Raw genomic sequence first — 26,721 nt, forward strand, 5'->3', positions numbered from 1 at the left:
GCGTTTGGTTTTGCCAATGCGCACCCAATCTCCTACGGTCAACTCTCCACTTTTCTTGGGGACAGCCCTCGTCGGGGACGTACCGAACAGGCGCTCGAACACCAGCACTTCGTTGTCGGGAGTCACGTCTTGCGGGGCACGTCCGATGCTTCGATGGTAAGATTGGTTGTACGCTTGCACCAGGTGCGGTAAGATGTCGATGTACTTCAGAGTGTGGTGATGCGTAAAATATTTCCACATGCGTTCTTTCAAAGTGCGTTGAAAACGTTCCACGATGCTGGCTTTGGTTTCGGGATTCTCGGTGGTAAAAAAATGAATGTCACGTTTCTTTAATTCTTTTTGGAAAGCTTGATTCAGAAATTCGGTGCCTTTGTCCGTTTGCCATCGAAGAGGGCGACGACCGCTTTGTTTCAACACCCGTTGCAGGGCTCGCACTAACTCGCTGCTGGATTTGGAAGTCAAGGGTACGACCCAGGCAAATTTGGAAAAGACGTCGATGACACAAAACAAATATTTGTAACCACGATTGTAGCTGGCCAAATGAGAGACATCGGCTAAATCGGCTTGCCATTGATGATCGATACCTTCCACTCGGGTGCGACTTCTGGCAAACTTGCGTCGAATGGGTTTGTGTAAAGTGTAGGTAGCTTGTTCTTGTAACCATCGTTGCACTTGAGGTAAACGGAGACTTTTCAGTCGCGTTTTGGCAGCACGATACAATTTTTGAACTCCTGCGTAACCTGCAGGATGCGAGGGATCGTAGTAAATGCTAGCTAAGACTTTTTCCATTTTTTGTGTGGATTGGTGTGTTAATAAGGCACCCACTCTTGGAAGAGGCTACTCTTTTTCTCTTGGGGTATTTTCTTGGATTGCAAGGCTTTTCGTGTGCGACCGGCAATAGGTGTCGAAGAGGAGGAGGAGGATGTCTGAGCAGGGGATATCGGTTCTTGTTTCACTTCTGTCTTCACTTCTGTCTTCACTTTCTTTTTCTCTTGTGAGGAAGAAGGGGTGGCCATCATCTTTTTAATCCATCCAATTCTGGAGGTAGGTGGTGTTGTTAACTTGCGTACTTTTTCTGGTGGAGTTTGAAACCCTTCTTCTTCTTCTTCTACTTTTCCTTTTTCTGTCTTGGTCACGGGTACTGGTGGTACTGGTACTGGTACTGGTGATGGTGCTGGACTTTTCATCAAGGTCTTAAAATCTTTCAAAGTGGGTAGAGCTGTTTCGTCTAAAGCTTTCTGGTGAAAGAGTTGCAGTCTTTGTAAGAGTTGACCGTACTTTTGCGATTTTTCTGTTTCGGACAAATCTTGGCGATCCAGCAAGGATTGCAATTCGTGTTGTAACTGGGACATCTCGCTCAAATTGGGATTGGGAGGTAAATGTGGGGTGCGTTGTTCTTGCCACCGATGGTATTCCATCCATCGTTTGTAAGGCACTAAAGCTAGTTTTCGTCCTTCCATGGGGTTGTCAGGGGTGAATTCTGAGATCTTGGGACTTCCGAAGGCCTTTTTATCTTGCTCCCATCAGTCCTCCCAACATGGTTCCCAAGACTCCTTTCAGTATGGGGCCTAACAAGAGAGGTAAAATACCTCCACGTTGGACCAACATCTTCTTTTTCTGACGAATGGGAACTTTCTTTTGAACCATTTTCCGAAGAACGTGACGATGTTTGCCTAAGCATTGTTTCTGGTGTTTGGACAAAGGGATCGTGCCTTTCAAAACGTTCAAACAACATTCGCACACGGTATCGATGACCTCTTTGGAGGCCGTTTGAATGAGTTTTTTTCGTAGGGGTGGAGAAGCTTTGGACAGGACAGATAACAGGTCCCCATGTTTGGCTAAACGTGGTGGCAGTCCTTTCCTTTTCTTTCCTTGGGGTTTTCTGGAGGGTGACATCTTTGAGTCTTTAGGAGCACCTAAAAACACTGATACCCTACTCGGTCACAGGCCTTTTTTATACTGGAACGCGTCGCCACTGATTGTCTTTACGTTTTATCAGTTTGAGGACAGGCATGACACGTCGTGCAGGGGTACGTAACGGACTAAATCGAGCCAGTTCTTGCTTGGACAAATCCAGTAAACTTTGTAACATGCCCGATCTTTCTTGAACTTTGATTTTGGGAGAAGGTACTTTGTGAGCAGCAGCCACTGCCGCTAAATGGGAAGGTCCTGCCACTGGGGAAGTTCTTTTGGGGGTCATCAACGGAGAAGTTCTTGGTGTGATCAACGTCTCCAAGTACTCTTCAGTTCCTGGTGACATCAACGGAGAAGTGGACAAACGTGAGGCTGCCGGAGACGTTGTGGCAGGTCGTGGTTTGCGAGTGTAAGGTTGCGTCCTGGCCGAAGTGCCTCTCTTGCGACTAGTTTTCTTCTGTGGACTTTTCTTTTTCTGAGGACTTTTTCTCTGTTTCTTTTTCTGGGGGCTTCTTTTCTTTTTCCGGGGTGATGGTGGTGGTGTCTGGTAAGAGGAGGGTCCTGCCACTGGAGAAGTTATTCTTCTTGGGGACTTGGTCTTTTTCTTTTTCTTCTTGTGGCTTCGTTGAACTTTTGTCTTGGGGATAACTTTGGGGGCATTAGGATCCCATCTTAAGAGTGAGCGAATGATGACCCCTCCTAGAGTACCGCTCCCTCCAGGTTTCAAAATGATTTGTTTTTTGGTTTGAGTGTCGATGCGGGGATCGGCCAGTTGGACCAAAGCGACTTTGTTTCGATCGAAAAAGCGTTGGGTTTGATGAGGAATCTGAATGATTCCTTGGAGTAATTGACGTGCCGTCACCGTGAACCATCGTAAGACTTCTTTGAGACTAGCTTCTAAGACACGGGCTCGTGTTTGTGGATCTTTTTCTCGACTGATGCCATACAAGGCACGAATCAATTTGACGGGAAGATGAGACTGAAGGGACGTCATGTTCACACTGTGTGAGACAGACGAAAAAGGGTCTGAGGTTTTTATAGATTTTTTTTCATGGGGAGTGAAATGAAGTCGAGGACGGAGACGTGTACAGGACAGGCCCTCCGTCTTGGCACCAGTGGTGAAACAAGTGGGTACGAAATCGCAAATCCTCGGGGGTCGTAGGTTTCAAATCGACGAGCAAATAGGCGTGTGGCGTTTGAGTGGCATCGTCGTACGCCTGAGTCAGCCAAGGCGTTCCTAACTGTTTGGCTAAGACTTGCACTTGCGATTTATCTCGAGGGCTTTTAAACAAGACCACGTAATGCGCATTGAGACTGATGGTGCGATGGGCTTTACTTTGTTGAAACAAATTTTGGGTGATGTAAATGACACTGGCATTACGGTGATGCCCTTTGCGCGTGAACCACAATTTAATTTCTTCTTCGTCTTCTCCTAACATGTCGTCGAAAATGACCAAATGGGTTAGACGGGAGTCAGAGACGATGCCGTCGTCTTCTTTAGGAATGCCTTCCACAAACACGATGGAATCGCCTTGACTTTCTCGCAAGAGGCTGTACGCCGATTGCCACTCTTTGTAACACCACACGATCCGTTGAGGGGGCCGATCGATCAAATGATGTTTATGTTCGATCAAACGTTTGACGAATTCGGTTTTGCCCGAACCGCTAGGTCCAGCAATGAGCATGTTAAAGGGATGGCGAAGATACAAAGCCTCCCAACTGGCACGATCTAAGTGTTCGTCGATGACTTTGACAGTAGAGGAAGAGGGAGCAGAGACAGCAGAGGATGCCATGGTATGAGAAATGTCACTTGTGACACGAAAAAACAAACAAGACAAGAGTTTATATACTTTTTCAGAACACGTTTATTGAATGTTTTTTTCAAATATGAACACGAAAGACAAAAATACATACAACCCAAATAGTGATGTACAGGAATATAAAACACAGCAAAGCGATCAAAGTGAAATATAAACAAGTGTCTGTACAACATGTTTTGGGTAACCAAGATGTCCTAGGGACAGTGTGTAATGTTCTTACAGTCTCTACATGAGGTATTGTCACACAAGTGTCCTCCCGGAATGACCTTTCAGGAATGTCCATGACAGTCCTGTCCTGAAGCGAGTGGTTGTTCTCGGTGACGGGTTCTTCTGGCACCGTCACTAACACAGGTTGAAAAGTAACTTTTTTCCTTGAACAACTCTTGTGCATACTGGGCCACTTCTTGGGTCCAAGCCTCAAAACCCCCCTTTTTCCAATCACGAACATCTGTCCAATGAGGGTGTAAGTCACAAGCTACACACACATCGTCATACACGTCTTGGGTCGCTAAAAGTTGACGAATCTTTTTTTCCTGTTGAGGTCGAGAAGTATCCAGATGAAAACGCAAGGCTTTGAGCAAAAGGAGTTTTTCGTGACCATTTAAGGCCATGGAGGTGGTAAGTACTGATCGTAAAGAGTCCACAAAGAATCGGCTGGTAAACGAAATCCCAGAAAACAAGTCACTAAGACACACACCACTTGTCGTCCAAAATTGAATGGATACAGTTCTTGTAATAATTGATGGTAATGATCCACGGTTTGAATATGGTCATTGAGTTCCTTCCACGGAATCTGTTGGATGACATGTGACATAAACCGTGGCATGGCAGCCTGTTTTTATATTCTCTTTTTTTCGGATGCAATAGACGTACTTTCTAGCCAGAGATCTTCGTTCTCCAGTAGGGAATCTAAATCTTGCATACTGTAACCGAAACGTCAGAGTTCGTTTAGGTGTTTCCTCTTCCTCTAAGTAGATTCCACGTAAAATATGTTGGTAATCCTTTAACTTGTCTTCCTCAATGTATTGCTGTAGGTGAATCTCGAAGTAACCATAATCATGAACATGTCGATCATTAGCGACCTCAAAGTTTTGAACAATGTCTGACCATTCAAAGAATTTCTGACGAATCAGTTCTCTTATACCATTCAAGTACCAGTGGTTAAAGATCTGGTGACGTATCGGATGCAATTGTTCTTTATGTTTCACTTGTATTTTCACCAGCTCTCGGTAAATGCGTTCTCTCAACTCCACAGGCAAAGCACGAATGTTCTCTTGTAAAGTATCCATGAATAGGTCATACTAAATCCTCTTTGGTCTGACACAAGAAATGTACTCTTTGCACAAACATGGTTTCACTTCAGTGTCGAATTTAAATCGTTGAGTCACTAATCTACACATTACAATTCGTTCAGAAGTTTCCTCTTTCACCAAGTTGACATTGTGTGAAAGATGTTGGTAATTCGTTAACTCTTCCTCTGGAATTCGATGCAATACGTTTACAATGTAGTAGATAGAATCGTCAATACCAAACCATTCCTTTTTATAACCAGGAGGTCGTTGATCAATGTCTGTCCAATGGAACACTTTCAATTGAATCAGTCCTTGTATAGCCTTCAGGTACCAGTGGTTCAAACACCGGTGACGTATCGGATGCAATTGTTCTTTACGTTTCACTTGTACTTTGACCAGCTCTCGGTAAATGCGTTCTCTCAACTCCACAGGCAAAGCACAAATGTTCTCTTGTAAAGTATCCATAAACAGATGATTATGGTAAGAAGTTACTTCAATGTCTCGGTCCCACTAAAGGTAAGTAATGACAATTCGGTGACCATCGAGCATGTTCTACGTAGGCCGAATCTTGCGGTTCCCAGTGGTGAAGTGACACACCGCAACTGAAGCACTTGACTTTATCTCCTTCGCCCAAGTAAAAAAATCCGGCTCTGGCTAATTCTTCGGGGGTCGGTCCTCCCAGATACTTTGGCCATTTTCCTTTGAACGATTGAAGACGATTTTCAAAGTCGCAGTATTCCGACGAACGCACAGGAAACGAATATTCGTTTTTCACAGGTTCGTTTCGATGAGGGTTGAGTGAAATGGGTAGGAGTTTGCTCAGGGCTGGATGACATCCGTAGGGAGGTAAACGTGAAGGTCGACATTCCCCTTTAAAACGAAACCCAGTAAAATGTCCAAGAGGACGAGCAGCATCGCTTTCGCATCCCACAGGTTTGACACGCACAGCATCACTTTCCATGACAGGGGTAGGGGCACTAAAGTTCCCATGATGCTTTACGGCATCGCTCAGGTCACAAGGTACAGCATCGGTCCCATCGCAAGGCTCACAATCGCACTCGTCTGCAAACTCCGTTACGCAATTACAATGGTAACCACATGGACAATCGCAGTTTCCTTCCGGACATTTTCCGTCGCAATGCATGGGTCTTATCCATCCAATATTAGTCACACTAGAGGAAGATACAACTTTTTTACAATCCCCAAACTGGAACGATGTCTCTTTCAAAGTATTCATCTTGTTTGCTCGGTCTTGGTAGTCACAATGAACTATCGATCTTGCCTAGGGTTCCTTTTTTATATACAGACCAATACCGACGTGACCGTACGGTAAGGTGAAATGATTGGGAAGTCGAACTCGCTTCTGGTATACAATTTGATAGACTTTTTCCAAGGGCCGACTGACGATGTGGTGAGTGGGTAAACGTACAATTTTGTTCGGTTGGTAGGTGGTCACTTTAAAGTTTCCATCCTCTCCCGATTGCAAGGCTTCTTTCAATACCCCAAAGTTGACCACTCGACTGGTACGATAATTCAGAGTCAGTCCTTTCACTTTGCACGTCGTGTGCACTTCTCCTTGTTTGTCACGGTATTCGTAGCCGTAATTTTTGGGACCGCCACTGACGAAACTTAGAATCTTGTCGTCGGGATGTTCGTCTGTCCAGGCTCCTAAACGGTCTCCTTCGATGTTAGGGTGATGTTGAATCGGGTGATGGATGTAAATGCAACTGTCCGTGTCAAAGTACAGGACGCGTTCCCCTAACAGTTCTAAAGCTTCGTACAATTTTAAGCGAGCATGGGCTGTCACGTAAGCCGCAATGATGACATTTCCAAAAGGGTCGTCTTGTACAAAGTCCAGATCTTCTTCGTAATTGACCAAGATTAAATTCTCTCGAACGACGTCCACGTGTTTCATGTATTTGGTTTTGTCGTGAATCATCTGGAAGTAGCGGGAAGGTTCTGTCAAATATTCCGTCTTGGGTAAACACGGTCGTTGTGCCATTTTACCCCACAAGCAATTTAACATCACTTTGGCAAACGATCGCCTGCCTTCGTTTTTCTCGATGTGGTCTAAAGTGATGCCTTCTTGTTCCCGGTATTTCTCTTTGAATTGTATTTGGTCTTCGGGAGTGTGACACCAGGAAGGATAGCCGCTGGCTTCTTGCTTCAGTTTCAAAAAGGCATCCACGTAGTCTGCGAAAATGCCTTTCTGAGTAGGGTCACCCTTGTGGTATTGTTGTGTCTTGGGAAAGTGGCAAATTTCGTACACTTCTAACAGTTGGTATCCCATGTCCAGAGCTTTGAACAATTCTACGCTGACCCAGGTTCCCGTCAAGGCCCGTTCTTCCTGGGTGTGCTGACAAAGCTGATCTTGGTTGCACGTTTCGGCACAAGTACGGCACAAGGGAAACATCAGTTTGCCTTGACAATGGTGAGGTAAGACGGGATGGTAGAGGTTCGTGGGAGGCAAAACTTTGCACTTGATCAAGCCTTCGTATTGTCGAATGTTTTTCAGGTCGATGTGTTCCGTCAGCAATTGTGGGTGCCCTACGGGAAAACGACAATATTTGCACACGTAGGGATACAGCGAACACACGTCCAAGTATTTGATTTCTTCTCCTTTCTCTTCGTCGGCTTGGTACAGCAAACAGGTGGCATTGGTCCTTCCTCCGTACAAACTATCCCTCGGGTTCAGCGGGTCCACGAACTGGTAACTTTCCACGAGGCGTTTAAACTCGGGATCGGTTTTCATACGGTGATCGTACTCGTGTTCCCACATTTCCACCACTTGGTATCCTTGCTGTTCCAACTTTAGGCGCCGCTGACAAGTGTCCTGGTACAAGTCTTCCATGGTTCGTTGCAAAAACTGATTTTTAGTGCCACGGTCAGGGTAACAGACGGGACATCCGTGAAATAAGCAACCGTTAAACTCGTACACGATCTTGGGGTTTTCTAAGTCCCAGCCATCGAACGAATACGTTCCGATGGTCTTTTCGCCCCCTCCGTTGCGGGCATGCTGAATCCACTTGTCTTCCTTGTCGCACAAGTAATGTAACCAACGTAGGGCTTTGACCGAGTATTGACGTTTGACAAAGTGGGTCGTTTGAGGACTGATGACAGCCACGGTCTTTTCAGGCATGAATCGTTGTCGATACACTAAGGAACACGCTTTGGCAATGGTGCAAGCTTCTTTCAAAGGATCGACCCCTCCGTGTTCCATGAACAGTTCTCGAAATTTTCCACAGCAACGCCGTAAAATGTCCACGTCGGAACGACAATACTTTAGCATTTCTTCCTGAAAGTCGAAAGGGTCCGAGGCGTGAGCCTGGTACCAAGCGTAGAAAGCTTCTCGTTGTTCGGTACGCATGTTGTCGGGGTCGTAATAGTGAGCCTCGGGCAAATGGGGTAGAACGGCGTGTTGATTGGCTTCCGTATTGAAAAAGTGTGGAAAGTACCCTTTAGCCATTTCTGTCATTCCAAACGTTTTAGGCATTCGACTCAAAGGCATGGCCAAATAGCTCATCGAATCTTTAAACTGCACTTGTCCCACTTGAATGAAAATGATTTTGGCTCCGTTCAAAGTCACTTTAGGACGTTCGGTGCCTTGTTCCGTATAGTACCTCAAAAGAAACTGTCCATCGTATCCGGAGAAATTGTGAGCCATCACCGTGGCATGACGATGACAATCTCCGTAACGTTCGATGTCCTCTTGGCTCCACGTCTTGTCGACGGGGTCTAAGACCCATTGGGCAAAATCGGCTAACGTGTTGGGTCCCCGAAAGATTTTTTCACGCCCTCCGGGTATCTTGCTGCAGTGAGGGCAATGACTGAAGATAGGTTCTTGAATGCACTTCTCGCACGCTCGATGAGCCACGCAGAAATTAGGAATGTGAATGCCGGTCTCTTGCATGCATTCGAAATCGAAAAAGATGAAATTGCCTTTCTTCTTGTGACCGTCCTCTTTCTCTGGTGGGGGTTGGTATTTTTGCACGTAACATTGGTGTTCCAAGTCCACGATGTGGTGACAAATGTGACATTTTTTCTTTCCTGAACATACGTGTGCCTTGGTATTATTGGTACGTATGACTTGTTCACACGTAGAGCACAATCCCAGCAGTTGACAAGCGCATTTCTTCTGTGAACCTTGCGTTTTCAGATGTTGTTGGTAACAGGTAGGGCTGACAAACGTGCGCAGACAAGTGGAACAAGGCACTGGTTCTTCGCTCAGACAGGGTGAAGAGGCCAAACATCCTGTGCATTTCGATCCACAATGCTTGTGTTGCTCTCGATTGTTATAACCATGGTCACATTTCTCACAGTAATAACCGTATTTCAGGAATCCGGTGATACTGGTAATGGTATCGAAATGTTCATCGTGATGATAGACATGAATGTACTTTCCGTCCTTAAAGTCTTGGCCTCGAAACAACAGAGGTCCGCGCACTTCTTGAGGGTGCACTTTCAAGGTGTAGCGTGGAGCTAGGGCATCTTGCAATTTTTGCATCTCAGGAATGCCACAGGGTGTGTCTTTGGACAGGCCAGCTTGTTGCAACAGGAGTTCTGCTTCGTTTCGTTGCTTGGCTCGATGGGAACGTTGAATAGTGTTCCAGGTTCTTTTCCATTCTACCGTGTCGTTCTTGTCGACATAGGTTCGTCCCACCACGATGGCACGGGCTAAACACATCTGGTCATGAGAGTTGTTAATTCGGACGAGACTCTTTTTGGTGTTGCGAAGGTCGTCCACCAATAACATCTTTTTGCGTCCTGTCCCTTGAGGAGGAGAGACGTGGGTCATGTCCAGTGTGGCTTTACCATCGGTGATGTCAAACTGATCATTAGATTGTTGTACGTGTTGAATCTTGTCCATGACTTTGGAAGCAGTCAATTCTGCAGGGGTGCTAAACTCGATCCAAACAGGGGATTTCAAACCGTCGTGTTGTATGGAAAGTCTCAAGCGATCGTCTTCTTTGGGTTGACATTGTCGCTTGAGTGCAGTGAGCAAAGAATCCCACACCTCAGTGATGAACACTTCTGCTTTCTCTAACGGTACTTCGGACTTGAAATCTTTAAACTTCACCGTGTATTTGTAAGCCGTGGTTCTAAATTTTCTAGAGGAGCGCTTTTCCGTCTCTCGAATGGAATAGTACTTTTCAGGGTTGACAAAGGGTGGTGAACTTGATTTAGAGGGTTCGGATTCTGGTTCACTCATGTCCTCTTCAAAATCACTGGCATGAATTTGTGCCAAGATTTCAGCCCTGGTACGAGGCGATAGATCACGTTTCTGCCTCTTACTTTCTTCTTCTTTCTTCTCGAATGAATGGGATCGTTTCATCTTGAAAGCAAAAAGTCAAATGACTCAAGTTCAAACACCATAAACTACTTTATAGTCATAGCAGACCAGCGTATATAAAAGGGTGTGTGTCTTGTCCTTTCACTATTCATTTCACTCTCAAGCCGAGCACAACGATGGAAGAGACTGACCAGATGGAACGTTTCGTCAGAGCTTTGCGAGGGGTCATTAGAAAATTCTCTTCAGACCAGCCTACGGACTACTCTCCTTCCTTTAGAGATAAAAGTCAAGATACTTGCTATATCTGTCAGAAGAAAGGGCATTGGTCTTCAGAGTGTCCAGACCGTCAAAAAAGAAAAAAAACAGGGGATAAAAAAGACAAAAGTCAAGATACCTGTTATTATTGTAAAGAAAAAGGACATTGGTCTCCAGATTGCCCAAAAAAGAAACAAGAGGAGTCAGAAGAAAAGAGGAATTCTTCAGAAGAAGAGAGGGATTCTTCAGAGGAAGAGAGGGATTCTTCTGAGGAAGAAAGAAGACAGGTGAAGAAAAGGAAACAGGAGAAAAAAAGAAGAAGGGAAGAAAGCGAGGAGGAAGAAGAAGAGGAAAAGAGTGTGAAGGTGAAGAAATTCAAAAAACAGAGAGACTAAACAAGGAGAAAAGAAGAAATCAATGAACTTATTATTAAAGTGTTGTGTTGTGAATTGTGAATTGGATTGTAAAAATGGAGAAAAGAATAAATGAATGATATAAGGTAAGAGTCTTTGAGTTTTGATTTTAAAATAAGAAGCTACACTCACGCACTCATACACAGACACGTACTATAAGGGTAACATGGGTGAGTTTTTTTGAGTTATTGGCAAATTGAAATTGTATTTCTTTTCGAGAAATGTGGGTGGCCCTGAAAAGGGCCTTTTTCTTCATGGTGCAGGGGTGAGTTTAAGCAATCAATTTTAACTGCCTTAAGCCTTTGCCACGGCCAAGGCCTACTTCTGGACTGCGTAATGATGATAATGATTGGGTTGAAATCACTAAGGGTGGTACGGTAGGCTTAGTCACAGGGTTGACATGTTTGGCTCGGGAAGGTCGTATTCTCTTCGGTCGTGATAAAGAAGTCTGATACATTTGTTTCAGACTTCTTAACTCCGCTAAAATGTCCAACAGTACCGTGACCGTTTGATTTTCACCCTCTTGTTTCTTTGCTGCTACTTCTTCTTGCTGTTGTTTTTTTCTTACCTCTTCTTCTTGCTGCTGTTGCTGTAGGAGAAAAGCCTGTTCCGCTTCCTTTTGTCGTTGTATAAATTTCTCCAATTCTTCTTTCTGTCTCTGTCTAAAATTCTCCACTTGCGGTAATGAAGAAGGTAACGAAGGTTCCGGAACAAATTCTTGCGAGGAGAGAAAATCCACAAAATCCCAATTCACCTCTTCTGAAAGTAAGTCCGGGTTCCCTTGGGCGGTCTCCCCTGCTGGTGCACCCCACTGGATCGTTTTCTGAGTTTCCGTCATGTTGAATCACTATCGCATAGATTGACTGCACACAAGCGCTAGCGAATCTATATTGACTACGTGACGTCACAGACTGCTCTCTTCGGATTGGATGCGGGCTGACTGAATTCTGTAACGCGTGTTTGGATTGGTGAATGAACTCAATCCGTTTCAATCCTTTCTGTCCCTATAAATAAGCGCCGTTCACTGCATTGATTCACCTATTCTCGGAGCCTCAACATGTGGACCGACGTTGAATCTTCAACCCTTGTGTCAACAATGATGTTCAGGACGGACATGCTCATGTATGTCCGATCCAAGTGGACCGTTGTCTACAGGACCAACAGCAGCCTGTGGATAAGAAGAGTCTATATAGAGAGACAAGGTTGCCTCAAGAGGACTCTGATGTATGGCCCTGCTGTAAGACGAAGTTTGAGGAAAAGAAGATGTCGCAAATGCCCTCTATGTTAAGGGCATATTAACATAAACCCAAAGGCCCTTTTCAGGGCCAGCCATATTTCTCGAAAAGAGATAGTCTTTGAATTGCCTACCCCTTTTTTAAATTTAAATTTAAATTTAAATTTTAAAAAAACTTTTTTTTAAAAAAAAAAAATCCCATGTTAAATTCCCCTTGTACGTATAGTATCCCACAATTTATTCCCATGTTAATTCCCCTTGTACGTAGAGTGTCCCACGATTTATTCCCATGTTAATTCCCCTTGTACGTAAAGTGTCCCACGATTTTTCTCCATGTTAAATTTCCATTGTACGTAAAGTGTCCCAAGGGTGTTTTTAATGCTAATTCCCATTGTACGTAAAGTGTCCCCCTTCACTACTTACGACGGTACGTATTCACTGCACCGGTACGTCGATAGTTTCCGTCAGTAAGGAATGTACGGAAATTCCCTAGTAATGTTGTTACGTATTTATTTATATCTGCAGCATGTTATCGTTTTACATGACCAAATAATTCCAAAAATTAATATTTTTTTTTGCAAAACAGCTTTATTTGTCACAAATTAATTTTAAATCTTACAGATATAGTTATATTTAAAATTCCTTGATCACATGCCTGACACATGTCACTTACGGAAACGTGGTGGCCAAATGAAAGACATTCAGACAATGGGAACTTTGGGACAGAAAAAAATCCGATTGTCTGAATTTAGAGTAAAAGAAGTCATTTTTAGTTATTTGCTGGCCTATGTTAATGGATGAAGTACATGCATACCTTAGTAAGACTGTAAATCACCCAAGGGCTTTCACGAGAACACTTGTTTTCTCACTGAATATTACGCTATTTCAGAAGTCCACTAAATGTTTCTTCTTTTGTTGAGTAAGCGTGTTTTAAGTTTATTGGATGTTTACTTGCTCTCTCTCTCTCTCTCTCTCTCTCTCTCTCTGATAAATATCTTGCCCGGGCGATGGCATTACACTGAAAGCTTCACTGTCTATTATATCAGTAATGTAGCTAGTAAATTGTAGGCTTCAGTGACAACACTTATATTTTTATCAACAAGCTGCCCCATGTCATTATAATGCCTTTCACAGGGTGCAGTGTAAGCTTCTTCATCCCACTTTAATGACAGTTTCTAAGTTACAACTTATACAACTGTTAACATACACATAGTAAATTCATTTAGTATTAGGTAATTTCAGAAATACCGCGGTATATAGTGATACGTAAGCTGTATTTCTGGCACACTCATGAGATCATTCTGTGTACATGAAAAGAAATACATTATGTTAGTCTGATGTCTAAAGTCAAGGAATGTAAGTTTATTTACACGCTTCAAACTATGTTATGGAATAATAGCATTTCAGTACATATAATAACGTCTTCAACAAATTCAAGTCCTTAATTATTTGGGTTTTTTTTAATTATTAACAAGTTGCGTTCTTATTATTCTTGTGAAAGTAGAACTACGATAATATTAAATCAATAATCTGAATTTCCTGAAAACACAAAAGTCAATGTAATTAAGATTAGTATCATTTACACTATCTCTCTAGTTGTCATTCGTATTCCTTCTTTATGTTTTCTTTCCTTTCTTTCTGTAGTAACTTTAATATGTAATATCTCCAGACCGCAATGTCCACTGGTGAGGTTTTAACATAAATCTTACTTTGACCTTCAGACTAGGTCAGAATTATTATTTCATAATCGGCCCCGATTACAATACACATTCAGTTTAAAAATAGGTTAGAGTAAGACGGCTTATTGTCAGTTCTAATGACCTAGACTCTGTATGCAGGAATTATTTAGCAGTGTTATCTCTTTATTTTGTTTGGAGTTAGCGAGAGAAGGAACATATCCTAATTTTCGGACCCACCTGGAAATTTGTCGTTTATAGTGCATAGTTATACTTTTATTTGTTCTAGCTACATATGGTCTTTTATTATTATTATTATTATTATTATTATTATTATTATTATTATTATTATTGTTGTTGTTGTTGTTGTTGTTGTTGTTATTATTATTATTATTATTATTATTATTATTATTATTATTATTAATTTTATTTTTGGTTATTATTATTATTATTATTATTAAATGCTAGCGTGCAGCCTATTAACCTCAGGGTGGGTGGGGGTGGGGCTTGGGTGACCGAGTTGTCAAAGACTCTCGCCTTTTACAGATCAATGTCATCTCACCGCTTTCGCCGAGGGTTCGAGTCTCGAGCTTGACCAACTTGGCTATGTGTGGAACCTTACCAGTAGCTTCCCGCGGATTGTGGTTCTTCCCGGGCTGTTTCCCGGGTTCTTTTTCCACCAGATGCACTGGGCGCCATGTATAGCCTAGCATGTGTTTGAAAAATGGCGTTAAACCCACAAACTAAGCAACCAACGTTTCGCTTCGGTACACAAACATACATGGTCCAAACAAAACGTGCAAAACAGAATGTCATTTATCTCATCACATGTAAGATCTGTAGCCTTCAATATTTAGGAGACACTGAAAAGCTACACAAAAGGATCAACCTTCATAGATCTGATTGGATGACAAAGAAGCTGTACGGAAGCCCAATCGCAGAACACTTCTCCTCCCCTGGCCACACTTTCAGTGATATAACACTTATTGCAATTGTTCACAACCCAAACTGGAGTTCCCAAACCAGGAAAGAAAAGGCATCTTACTGGATACGCCGCCTTAGAACATTGAACAGAGCGGTTTAAACCAAGAAGACTAGAAAAAGGCAACCATGCACAAATAAAATTATCTTTTGCAGCCGACACATTTTCTTTTAAGTAAGTCTCTAAATTTGCTTAATTGCTTCTGACTAGTATACCAATGAAATGTCCGGGATATAATTTGCGCTTACATAAATTTACATAAAATAACAGATGTCGTTATGGCTCATAAAATTCTAGGTCAATACAAATATTTTCCTGTATCAGCAACAAGCTGAAATAAACTAGTTGAAACATAATAAAGTTAAAAGGTTTACTTTCTGTAAAAACATCCATGTAAAGTTTCGCTAACATAATCGTTTTTCTGTTTTATTTGTTTTTCTTGTCTAAGTTTTGTATTTGTCTTTGAAAAAGACTCATTAAAGAGTCAAAAGCGCTTAGGTTAGTTAGATACTAGTTTCGCACTGTTTGTTGTCAGTTTATTGCATTTATCTTAATCATTCCCTGACGCACGTGATCCCTTGATATATATATATATATATATATATATATATATATATATATATATATATATATATATATATATATATATATATATATATACATACACACACACATACAGACCTACAGGCACATGAGATGCAGAAATTATAATTATACTGATTAAATTGTTTTACTCTTTGCATCCCGAGCCATAGAACTCTGCAAAGTTTTTTCTTTATGCACAGTACCCGTTCTATATTTTGGCACGCGGTTATACACAACAAATACAGCACCATCTATCTTAAGGTCACTTCGAAAGAAGTTTCCATTTTAGGGACTTTTTTTAGCTGATAGACATCCAATTAGATTCTATCGTAATAAAAAAATGTATAATTATTATAATTAGTATCACAATGACCTTTTAGACTGGGTAACCGGTCTGGGTCAACACATTCGGCATGACTTTACCGTTTTTGCACTCGCTAGTGAAGAGCGAATTTATTTTCCGCGGGTGATCTGAACATAGCTCGACTGTTATCGTTACGTCGTGAAATAACGTCGGAAACATTTGTACAAAAAGACACCTGTTTGATGTGTTTGGTGTTTCGTCTCCGGCTGAGCACACCACATATGTCACGCCAACAAGGCCGACGATATTCAGATTATCGTCGTAATACTGCTCGAATACCCATACGTTCTCCACAACACCCATAATGATTATCCACGGGGCCCGGAGGTGTTGTTGATGCACCACAAGTGTATGATTCTGTGCGCAAGTTCAGAGACTGCCAGGAATTTTCTCAAAATACTCAACTACGTTCTCTACGTTTTAAACCTGCAGTTAGTGGTGCGTATGCTGAGAAGCCATTGGGTGCTTCTGTTTTCCCAGCATGCATGGTTGACTCAGCAATGCAGATGAACACAAACCAAGCTGCTGAGACTAATGCATTTGAGAATGACATGTTTAAGCTCATGAACAATGTCGTATTCGGGAAAACCATGGAGAATGCCTGGAACTTATTCCATTTTCATCTTATCAGCGACTCTGAGCAGGATAAGCTACCAAAGTTAATTGCAGATCCAGCGTTCGAGTCACGATATTATTTAACGGTTGATTAAAAGCCGTCTGTAGAATAGATCAAAACTGTAGCTAAAAAGGCACATATACGCTGGGGCGTCTCCACCTGTCAAAGCGGTGGGGACAATCAAAGGCGAGTGCGCGGGCAAGCCCATCGAAGATTTTGTAGGAATGCAACCCAATACCTGAGCGGCGCGAATATATGCAATTGGGAAGTCATATCTGGTCGTGGCAACGTCGCATGGGTGTGTATTGTTGCACCAGTGTGAGAACGTGTTCCTGCTGGTCACCAGCCCGTGGATTTTCCCTGATGGAATCACCACTTATGCGTACAGGAACCTCGTGGTAGCGGGCTGACTTTGTTCACCTGTGTTAAACTGTGTATCCGCTGGTTAGTCCGGAATATGAATCCAGTCCTAACTTGTGAATTCATCTGTGGCGCAAACCGGGTAAGTAGCACCACTTGTCCATCTTCCGTCTTCCCTGCATAATATGTATTAATCAAAGTTTCTTTGACCAAATCTAACGCGGATGGCTACGGTGACAAACCACATTGTGTGACCGTAATGTTGTTCTAGTCTTTTATCCGTCTTAAGTGCAGTTTTATTGTTCTACACCGCTATGACTAGAAGAAGTTGCGTCACCCATCTTCGTGACCGATCATGAATAAACAATTTCTGTGCGTACTGGTGTCCACGTGATCATTATACAAGAGTGCTGTTGAATCGTTCAACTATGACTTGAACAGGATTCACGCAAATGGTATTTTGTAAATAACAAAGCAAGTGCTCCAAGAAATTCTTTGCCAATGTCCAATCGGAGAAGTCGCTGCCTTGTTAGCGGTCCACGAGTGCAAATTCGATTAACGAATCTGCGATATTGGTTGAATCTTTGGACGTCTACACTTCCACTTCCATATAGGTGCTAGGAACATAAGCGATGAGTGACGCATATTTGTATGTATACGCATGTACCCGATCATGTGGGAGAAGCAAACGATGGGCTTGGTCATCTTCGCAGGGGTTCCTTATATCAAGCCATCCTCAATAAACACCTCCAGGCTGGTAAGTAAATCTGTCACAACGCTTGTTTGGCTAGCTACACTCTGACGACGCCAAGAGTAGTTTTTGCTGCTTCACCTTCGAACTTCACCTACAGCACCTGTTGTAATATATCGCGACTATTTTTTCATACATCGAAGCTATAACTCCAAGTGCGATCATGGCCTTCATGCCCCCTTTGATGATCCATCTGGCGTTTATTTATCCGACACACGTTCCCGCAGTAGCGTTCAATTCATGGATGATCCGCTTGGACACCTTGACGGTACGAAGATCATTTGATGTGTTTTACACGATATCACGTTTATATTATTTTAGGGTCAAGCGCAAGGTCCCTTTCAACGGGGAACGTTTAAGCGGTTGCAGAACCGGTTGTCTTAGGGGCTGTTAGAACCACATCCGGGATGGCCCTGAAGAACAGCACCTACACAAAAAAGAACGAAAAGGCCGTTACAGCGGAAGAATACGTTGGTCATGACCTTGCCGTTGATAACAATGGAAGGGCGTCCGTTGATCAAATTGTATTTACCTGCAATCAGTCAAGTACTTCCTATGTTTCTTTCATTCAGAATGTACTTGGATCCAAATACTCTCAGGCGATACTCTACGCGCTTGGGAAAAACTGGCGTCGGCAGCATGGATTCGGTGATGGGTGGCATACATGGTGACACCTCCTCATCTTTTGTATATGGTACGTACATAACTTCACCGCCGCGTGTTCATTGATTATTTACATAGACGCTTCAGGGGTGCCCGCGAACCGTTACTGTTTTATTCGAATGGACGACCCAATATGCGGATAGCTGCGTACAATCGAGTGTTCACCGAAACCACAAGGGTTGGTCGACTCGACGCTGTGTTGTCACTTTTACAATATATGCTTAACTTTTACATATTTCCTGCTGATATATACGGAAACGCGAGCACAGCGACAAGATCGATTCTAGTCAGTTCTGTAGATTATAGTTAATTCTGTAGATTCTAGTCACTTTCTGTAGATTCTATTCAGTTTTATAGATTCTAGTCAATTCTATAGATTCTAGTCAATTCTATAGATTTTAGTCAGTTCTATAGATTCTAGTCATTTATATAGCTTCTAGTCAATTCTGTAGAGTCTAGTCAATTCTGTAGATTCTAGTCAATTCTATAGATTCTAGTAATTTCTATAGATTCTAGTCAATTCTATAGATTCTATTCAATTCTATAGATTCTAGTCAATTCTATAGATTCTAGTCATTTCTATAGATTCTAGTCAATTCTATAGATTCTAGTCAATTCTATAGATTCTATAGATTCTAGTCAATTCTATAGATTCTAGTCAATTCTATAGATTCTAGTCATTTCTGTAGATTCTAGTAAATTCTATAGATTCTAGTCAATTCTGTAGATTCTAGTCATTTCAAGTTAATTCTGTAGATTCTAGCCAATTCTATAGATTCTAGCCATTTCTGTAGATTCTAGTCATTTCTATAGATTCTAGTCGATTCTATAAGGTCTTGTCAGTTCTAAAGTTTCTAGTCGATTCTGTAGATTCTAGTCGAGTTCGTATATTATAGACGTGTCAGTGCTGAAGAATCTCGTCAATTCTGTAGATTCTTGTCAATTCTGAAAAGTCTTGTCAGTTGTATAGATATTTTTTTTTCTTTTTTTGTCTGATATTTTCTATATGCACTGATGCGAAATTCAAACAAAGTGTCCTCTGGTTTCGCCGTTTCCTTAAACTTGTCGATTGCAGTATGCATTTAAGTTTACTTAGAGACGCATTTTATTAGGGAAAAACCTGATGTGTAGGATCCCTTGAAAAACGATATCACTAAACATAATGACAAAGCTTGTTCACTATTGCCAAATTATTACAATGGTACAAGCCCACATATCAGTGATTGCTGATAAAATAACTTGTGATCGTTTAATTAAACTTTGTGTCATATGTGAATCGTTACTAGTGCAATGCAATCATGTCAACAGTAGGTCATTTTGACTTAGCTTTTATTTACTATGGCAATAATACACACTCTGTCTTAATCATGACGCCAACAAAACTTAGTTATCGAAGGATACTTTCCATTGAGAGAAATGGAGCCAAGTGGCTCAGAGCGTGCAATTTGCTATGCCAGCTTGTTGAGATAACATGGTGATAGCTATCAACACAATGGGGTACATGATATACCGTATAATATTATTGTGAAGCATGAAAATTTGAACTGAATTAACTACGAAGGCTGCTTCATGAACAAGATAATAATAATAAATAATAATAATAATAATAATAATAATAATAACAATAATATGTGCGCTAGATAGACTCTTGTCCGTGATAGAGGGTATCGTTTTGGCCGAATCCACTATTATTTTGGCTGAAGGTTGTGTCTACCTGACTGTCCACCTGACGTTTGTAAAAAACAAATTAAGATGTTTGGTTGAATTTAAGTTTAAGGCCTAATCGTGTTTACGAGTTAATGAAATTTTCCATTAGAAATCGTTAGTTTTCCAGAACCTTCTGTTGTGGGGAAGTTTGAATATTAAGAGATTTTAGTAAGCAATTATTCATTCTGTTTTGTGTTCAGTCTGTGAAAGGATTCACTGTTTAACTGAAACTGCAAATTGTTCATTTACTTTTTTAACTGAAATATAACTTTAGATGTATTGTGAATTCATTCAAAGACATTCTGAATAATATCAATGTGATACATCAAGACCGTTAGTACATCGGCACATTCAAGACTATTGGTACATCGGTCCATTCAATATTGGATTGTATATGGAACATTCTAAACGTTTGTACTTGTGTTAGAACGTTTAGGATTATTCGGATTTAATTCATAATACTGTAAGGTCCTCTTAAAGTTTCACTTTATCAGTTAGAGCAATAATGTATTTGTTAATTTTACAAAATTTTTTAGTTTCGTTTATTTCTGTTACTTAGTTTAAGACCATAGAATCGTAACAATAATAACAAAATACGATTGTGTGTTTTTTATTAAGTATCACGAAATGAGTACTGATAAAAAAGGAAAAATGTTAATGAGCAAATTTTCAAGATACATTCTAATATATGAGGAGTAGTTTGCATTCTAACAATGAATTCAAACAAAGTATAAAGCGAATACGTTATCCAATGTTTAAATATTTTGATATATTTATGTTTCAGAGGTACATATGTATACTCATTCTGTACTTTTGATTTTCAGGACGAGAGGCCAGAGCATACGTGTTTCAATCAATAATCTTTCTTCGATGTTATAATATTCATAACCATGCCAAAAGTGTAATTAACTTAAGTAGTCATGCATTCTGTATGCACTCTCTCAAACGTCGAGTCCAAATGCGAACTAGCATAGATCCTGATCTGATATTGCATGATGGACCGGCCGATCAGGTTCTGTGTTGAATACTCCTAACAAGCTGCATTCCGACGCATTATGCGACGGTAGATCAATGTCTGTACAGTTATGCAGTTGGACCCGAGTACAGACGGTATGCTGTCAGAGTAGCTTCATTGTTGAAGTCACAAATCAAAGAATGATAACCAATTCATATTTCAAAGTAACCAAGAATTTGTAATGTCTCCAAAAAGTTGTTGTTGTTGTTGTAGGGTTTAACGCGATTTTCAGCACACGATAGCTACACACGGCGGCCAGTATTATTGGTGGAGGAAGAACCCGGGAAAACCCTGAAAGAACCACGGACCCACGAGAAGCTATTGGCAAGCTTTCTCACATACCCACATTGGCTGAATCCGAGACTCGAACCCACGCAGACAGAGGTGAGATGGCAGTGATCCGTAACGGAGAGCGCTTTAGACCACTCAGCCACTCGGGGCCCCCTCCAAAAAGTAAATTTATTACTAGGCAAATTTCATTAAATAGAGATTGTGTTTTATTTGTTTATATTCTATTTATATACAATAATTAATAATTGATGTATAAAGAGCTTGTATGAATTGAAAGAGGGTTATATCCAACTACTTCTTCATCACTGTCGTGACCTTAGTTTGTATTAAATGTACCTATCTGCATGCATGTGCACACTTGTTTGATAAACAATTAATCCCCTTTTCTTTTTATGATAGTTCCATCTGCCATTCCAATATATGTCTTAAGTTACCATATGTGAGAAATGATTCTTTTATACACGGGAATGATTTATTCCATTTCAGAATGATGTATTCTGTATCAAAATGATCCATCTTATGCACAGATGATCTATTATACACACAAATGATCTATTCCACACCCAAATGATCTATTATATACACAAATGATTTATTCCACACCCAAATGATCTATTCTATACACAAATGATCTATTCCACACCCAAATGATCTATTCTATACACAAGTGATCTATTCTACACACAAGTGATCTATTCCACACCCAAATGATCCATTCTATACACAAATGATCTATTCTATATATAAATGATCTATTATATACACAAATGACTTATTCTACACACAAATGATCTAGTCCACACCCAAATGATCTATTCTATAAACAAAATGATTTATTCTATAAAAAAAAATGATCTATTCTATACACAAATGATCTATTCTATGAACAAATGATATATTCTATACATAAATGATCTATTCTATGAACAAACGATCTATTCTATACATAAATGATCTATTCTACACGCAAATGATATGTTCTACACACAAATGATATATTATATACACAAATGATCTATTTTCTACCAAAACGATATATTATATATGTAAATCGCCCATTATACTCACATTTGATCTATTCTACACACAAATCTATTCTAGTTCCATCCACCATTCCACCTTATGTCTTCAATTGCCATATGTCACGTTTTATTCTTTTATGCACAGTAATGATATATTCTAAACACAAATGAATCCATGCGTAAATGATCCATTCCACACACAAATTATAATACACACAAATGATCTATTCTCGTTCCATCCACCATTCCAGTTTATGTCTTAAATTGCAAAATGTGAGGAATTATTATTTTATGCACAGCAATGATCTATTCTATTCACAAATGAATACATAGGCTATTGATCTATTATATATGCAATGATCGATTCTATACACAGTTGATCTATCATGTACACAAATGATATATACACAAATGATCCTTACGCAAATGATATATTCTATACACAATACAATAATACTGAGTTTTATTCTCTACCCCTCTCATTTTTGACATGCATCTGCACATTAGCAGTTTCTAGATTTCTCAATTAATTTGGTAACGAACATGAATCAATTTGAACGTCATGAAAACTGCAGACAGTGTCCTTAATAATCATAAAGAACCGAACATATGTTCACATGACATAATGCCAAATATATGTTCACATGACATAATACCAAATATATGTTCACATGACATAATACCAAACATACGTTTAACTGACAACATATAACAAGTATCATTCTTTGATTCGACAGTCTTTTTAGTCTCGAACAAAAAGCATTCTTCCGTTCTTATTGGAAAGATTACATGTTTGAGCGATATAGTCATCCTAAATGTCTCGAAGTTCTACCGAATCCTTCTCTCTTCTGACAAAGGTTGTGGGAGTCTACAGAGCATTGGCGGTGTCTTAAATTCAGAAATCTTTGGATGTTTCAAATGAATTTCTCTCTGTAATAGGCACGGAAGCTTTGATAGTATCAGTTAAATTTTTTAATAAATTGCAAATTTTCCGTATAGACATTTGACAAAAATGTGACTCTTGCATCTGTAAAGGATGTGACTGGGTAATTGCTGTTCATTGACAATAACATTCATGGGTCTGTCTACACTGTTACATTCGTTGTGTGTGTGTGTGTGTGTGTGTGTGTGTGCGTGCGTGCGTGCGTGCGTGGGTGTGGGTGATTTGGATTTTTGACGTAGCTTTAATAAAAAATCAATCATATCACTACAATGTCTACAGTGTGACAGTTTATAGTTATGTCTAGCACTGGGGCATCATGCCGCAGACATGTAGCATGATGTCCCACCCAGTCACATTATCCTGACACCAGGCCGACCAGTCCTAACACTAACCTCTTAATGCTGAGCGCCAAGCGAGGCAGCTGTTAGTACCATTTTTGTAATTCTTTGGTATGACTCGGCCAGGGATCGAACCCACGACCTCCCGCATCCGAGGCGGACGCTCTAACCTCTAGGCCACCGAAGCGGTCGTTACATTTGTAAGCAGGATCTATGCCATGCATTGCAATAATTCCTTTGATTGATTCCCATATTGTCGTCAAAATCATTGTTATTATCGTTGTTCTTTGCACCTTCTTCCATGGGATTCCTCTGTAGTTTTCGGAGAGGTTGGTGAGCAAAACCAAAATCAAAGGGATATATTTATATACTGTACAATGGAATTTTTTACAAATCGGGAGGGAGAACCCTCATATGGATACCAATGCCCTCTTTATAATTGTCCAGTTCCTCTTTCTCCTGTACGATCTTAGTTTCACATGCTGAATCAAACAGTTGGGTTATATTTCAACATAACTACATACTCTACTGGTGACCCAACGTGCCTTCGGATCCAAACAATGCTTACTGTTTTCTTCCTCTGGACTATTGAAAAAAGTTCTTTTATATCTGTTTTATCAACCTTGATAGTGTCATGCGCAAGCATATATCACTTCTATCGCAGTTTTCTTAATACCACCACGATGTTAGTGTTAGGCTCAAAATGTGAACGGAGGCAACTTTAACCGTAATGAAAAGAGTGCAAAATGTTGGATTTTTCCTTGACTTGGTCCAAAATCGTCACGGGTTTTTAGCCTTAGTTTGTCCATTAGACATATCAAGTGGCAATCTCGGCTGAACGTGTGTTTTCATTTGTTTGTTCAAGAACTGAATAATACTTAAATTCGTACATTTTACCCTATGTGGAATAGTAGCAATAATCAGACATCTTTTTCAACCAATCTGCCACTTATGAAACACTGCATGTCATTCCACTCTCTAACATAACCGACATAAACCTCGTTTTTGCATTGCTATAATTTCCAATCTATTATTCGAAACTCACGTTTTGGGGGATACCAGAATAGCTTATGTTTAATGTGTTAAACACTATATGAGAGACTAAATATACTTTTGAAATCAGTTGTTTTTCTAACTGATTATTGTTAAGGAAGACTTATTCGTGAAGGATTTAAATTGGCAGTGGAAAAAATATATGCCATATATTCAAAATCATTAGAGATTACTCCGTGGTGGTGGGGGTATCTATGTATTTGCAAAACGCATCAAATCAGACGGCCACTGTTGAAGTCCAAGTCATGTCATTGGTTTTACTACAATCTACTCTGTTTCTATACAACCAACAGGCATGCTTTTTCTGTGAGTTTCTTCCTCGTTCTGAAAAATGGCATTTATTTATTTACTTATTTATTTATTTATTTATTTATTTATTATTTATTTATTTATTTATTTAAAAGAGAAAACCGTAGTACCGAATGGTTCCCATGAATTTGGATAAAATGTAGTACTAATTGATGTTTACAAGGTACGATATGTCGATAGTTGGTCCCTGTAAAATATTGTTTGATTTGGGTTTGTGGGTTTAACGCCATTTTTCAGCACATGATAGGCTGTATATGGCGGCCAGTATGTTTGGTGTGGGAATAAACCCGGAAAACCCAGTGAATAACCACCGACCCACGCGAAGCTATAGGCAAGATTTCTCCATACCCAGGTTGGCGGAGGCGAGCCTCGAACCCACGCTTACATAGGTGATATGTTGGTAATCAATTAGACCATTCGGACACACTTGGCATTTCATTCCAGCTAGGTAAACGATTTCCATATTTTCTATTACAGAATAATATCATCACTTAAGACATCGTTTACATCATATTCTTGAGATGAATTCGATGCCAACATATATTGTTAATGAAGTGAATGTAAATCCTTTATCAGCCTACATACCAAGTGCGAATTTCGCCTAAGTGTAATGCTAACATCTTAATTGCAAAACGTTTACTGTACTGAGAGAAGAGTTTGAATTTCTCATCGACAGTCATAACCAGTTTCATCTAGAAAACTCTCAAATGAAGTGATTTTGTTTCCTCCAGGAGTGAGAGTATCCTGTGTAGGAAACTGCTACTCTCCTGGCTGTGAAGCCATTGATGATTGCGCCGCATTTTCTATGGTCCAACCACTTTCAACAATCCACTTTTCTTTATGATCGGCGGAGTTTGGTGGGGATGGCTAATTCGTAACACACACGCTCGAACTCATGCATGCTCACATACATACATACATACATACATACATACATACATACATACATACACACACATGCATACACACATACATATACACACACATACATACATACATACATACATACATACATACATACATACATACATACATACATACATACATACATACATACATACATGATTTCGCTTATGTATTATGTAGGTAATTCGCAATTTTGTTTAAGGTCAGTTTGCACTGACTCATCATATAATCTTACACTGTGTCAAAAACAGTCTTAAGTAGTTTTCAAAATTTATTTGCAGCGGATCAACACACATGTTTGATGTTGGTATGGTAAGATAAACGTTAAACAGGACAACCGCACGAAAATATGGATGATAGATACACTGTGAGAGTGACAACAGAGACTGTTCGCTTGCTTACTGATGGGATTGCGTCAGCCAATCACTGAATCCTAATAACCTATTTTCCGTCTGTCTGCTTGACTTTCTGTAAATCTGCCTTTGTATCGTGGATATAAAATCCGCTGATGCCCTTGGCTGACTAACCCCGCTTTTCCAAATTTGTATCACTTATACAAGCGAGTTTTTCAATTCCGGAAAATGGATTTCAAACAATAAAACAAAACAGGCTAAGTAATAAACCTACCTTCCTACACCGACAAACACTTCGACAGTGACAATTAATATTAATATTTTCCTGGACATGCAAACAGCATGAAGTCCAAAGTTCAATTTACTTCAACTATCCCTTCTTTCCAAAGAAACTATGAGCAATTGAAACATCACCCGTCATAATTTGCTGCGTCACCAGATGTTATTTGTAGCTGTTGATATTTTAATCTATTTATAGACCAAAGCATACACTCACTTTCAATGCTAAGTCCCGAGTCTGATACTTGATTCCATCACATATAAAGTTTACTTCGTTAGACTTTCTTTTT

The 26,721-nt window shown here is 40.4% G+C and overlaps 1 protein-coding gene across 1 annotated transcript in view; it reads left to right on the forward strand.

The window, feature by feature from the left end:
• LOC149803854 (uncharacterized) overlaps positions 1–26,721 on the forward strand; it is a 42,564-nt gene that overhangs the window by 10,159 nt on the left and 5,684 nt on the right. The gene's annotated exons all lie outside the window — the stretch shown is intronic.

The sequence above is a fragment of the Sinohyriopsis cumingii genome, chromosome 3 (genome assembly GCF_028554795.1).
Source record: "Sinohyriopsis cumingii isolate HCF-2022 chromosome 3, ASM2855479v2, whole genome shotgun sequence".
Taxonomy (NCBI): Eukaryota; Metazoa; Mollusca; class Bivalvia; order Unionida; family Unionidae; genus Sinohyriopsis; species Sinohyriopsis cumingii.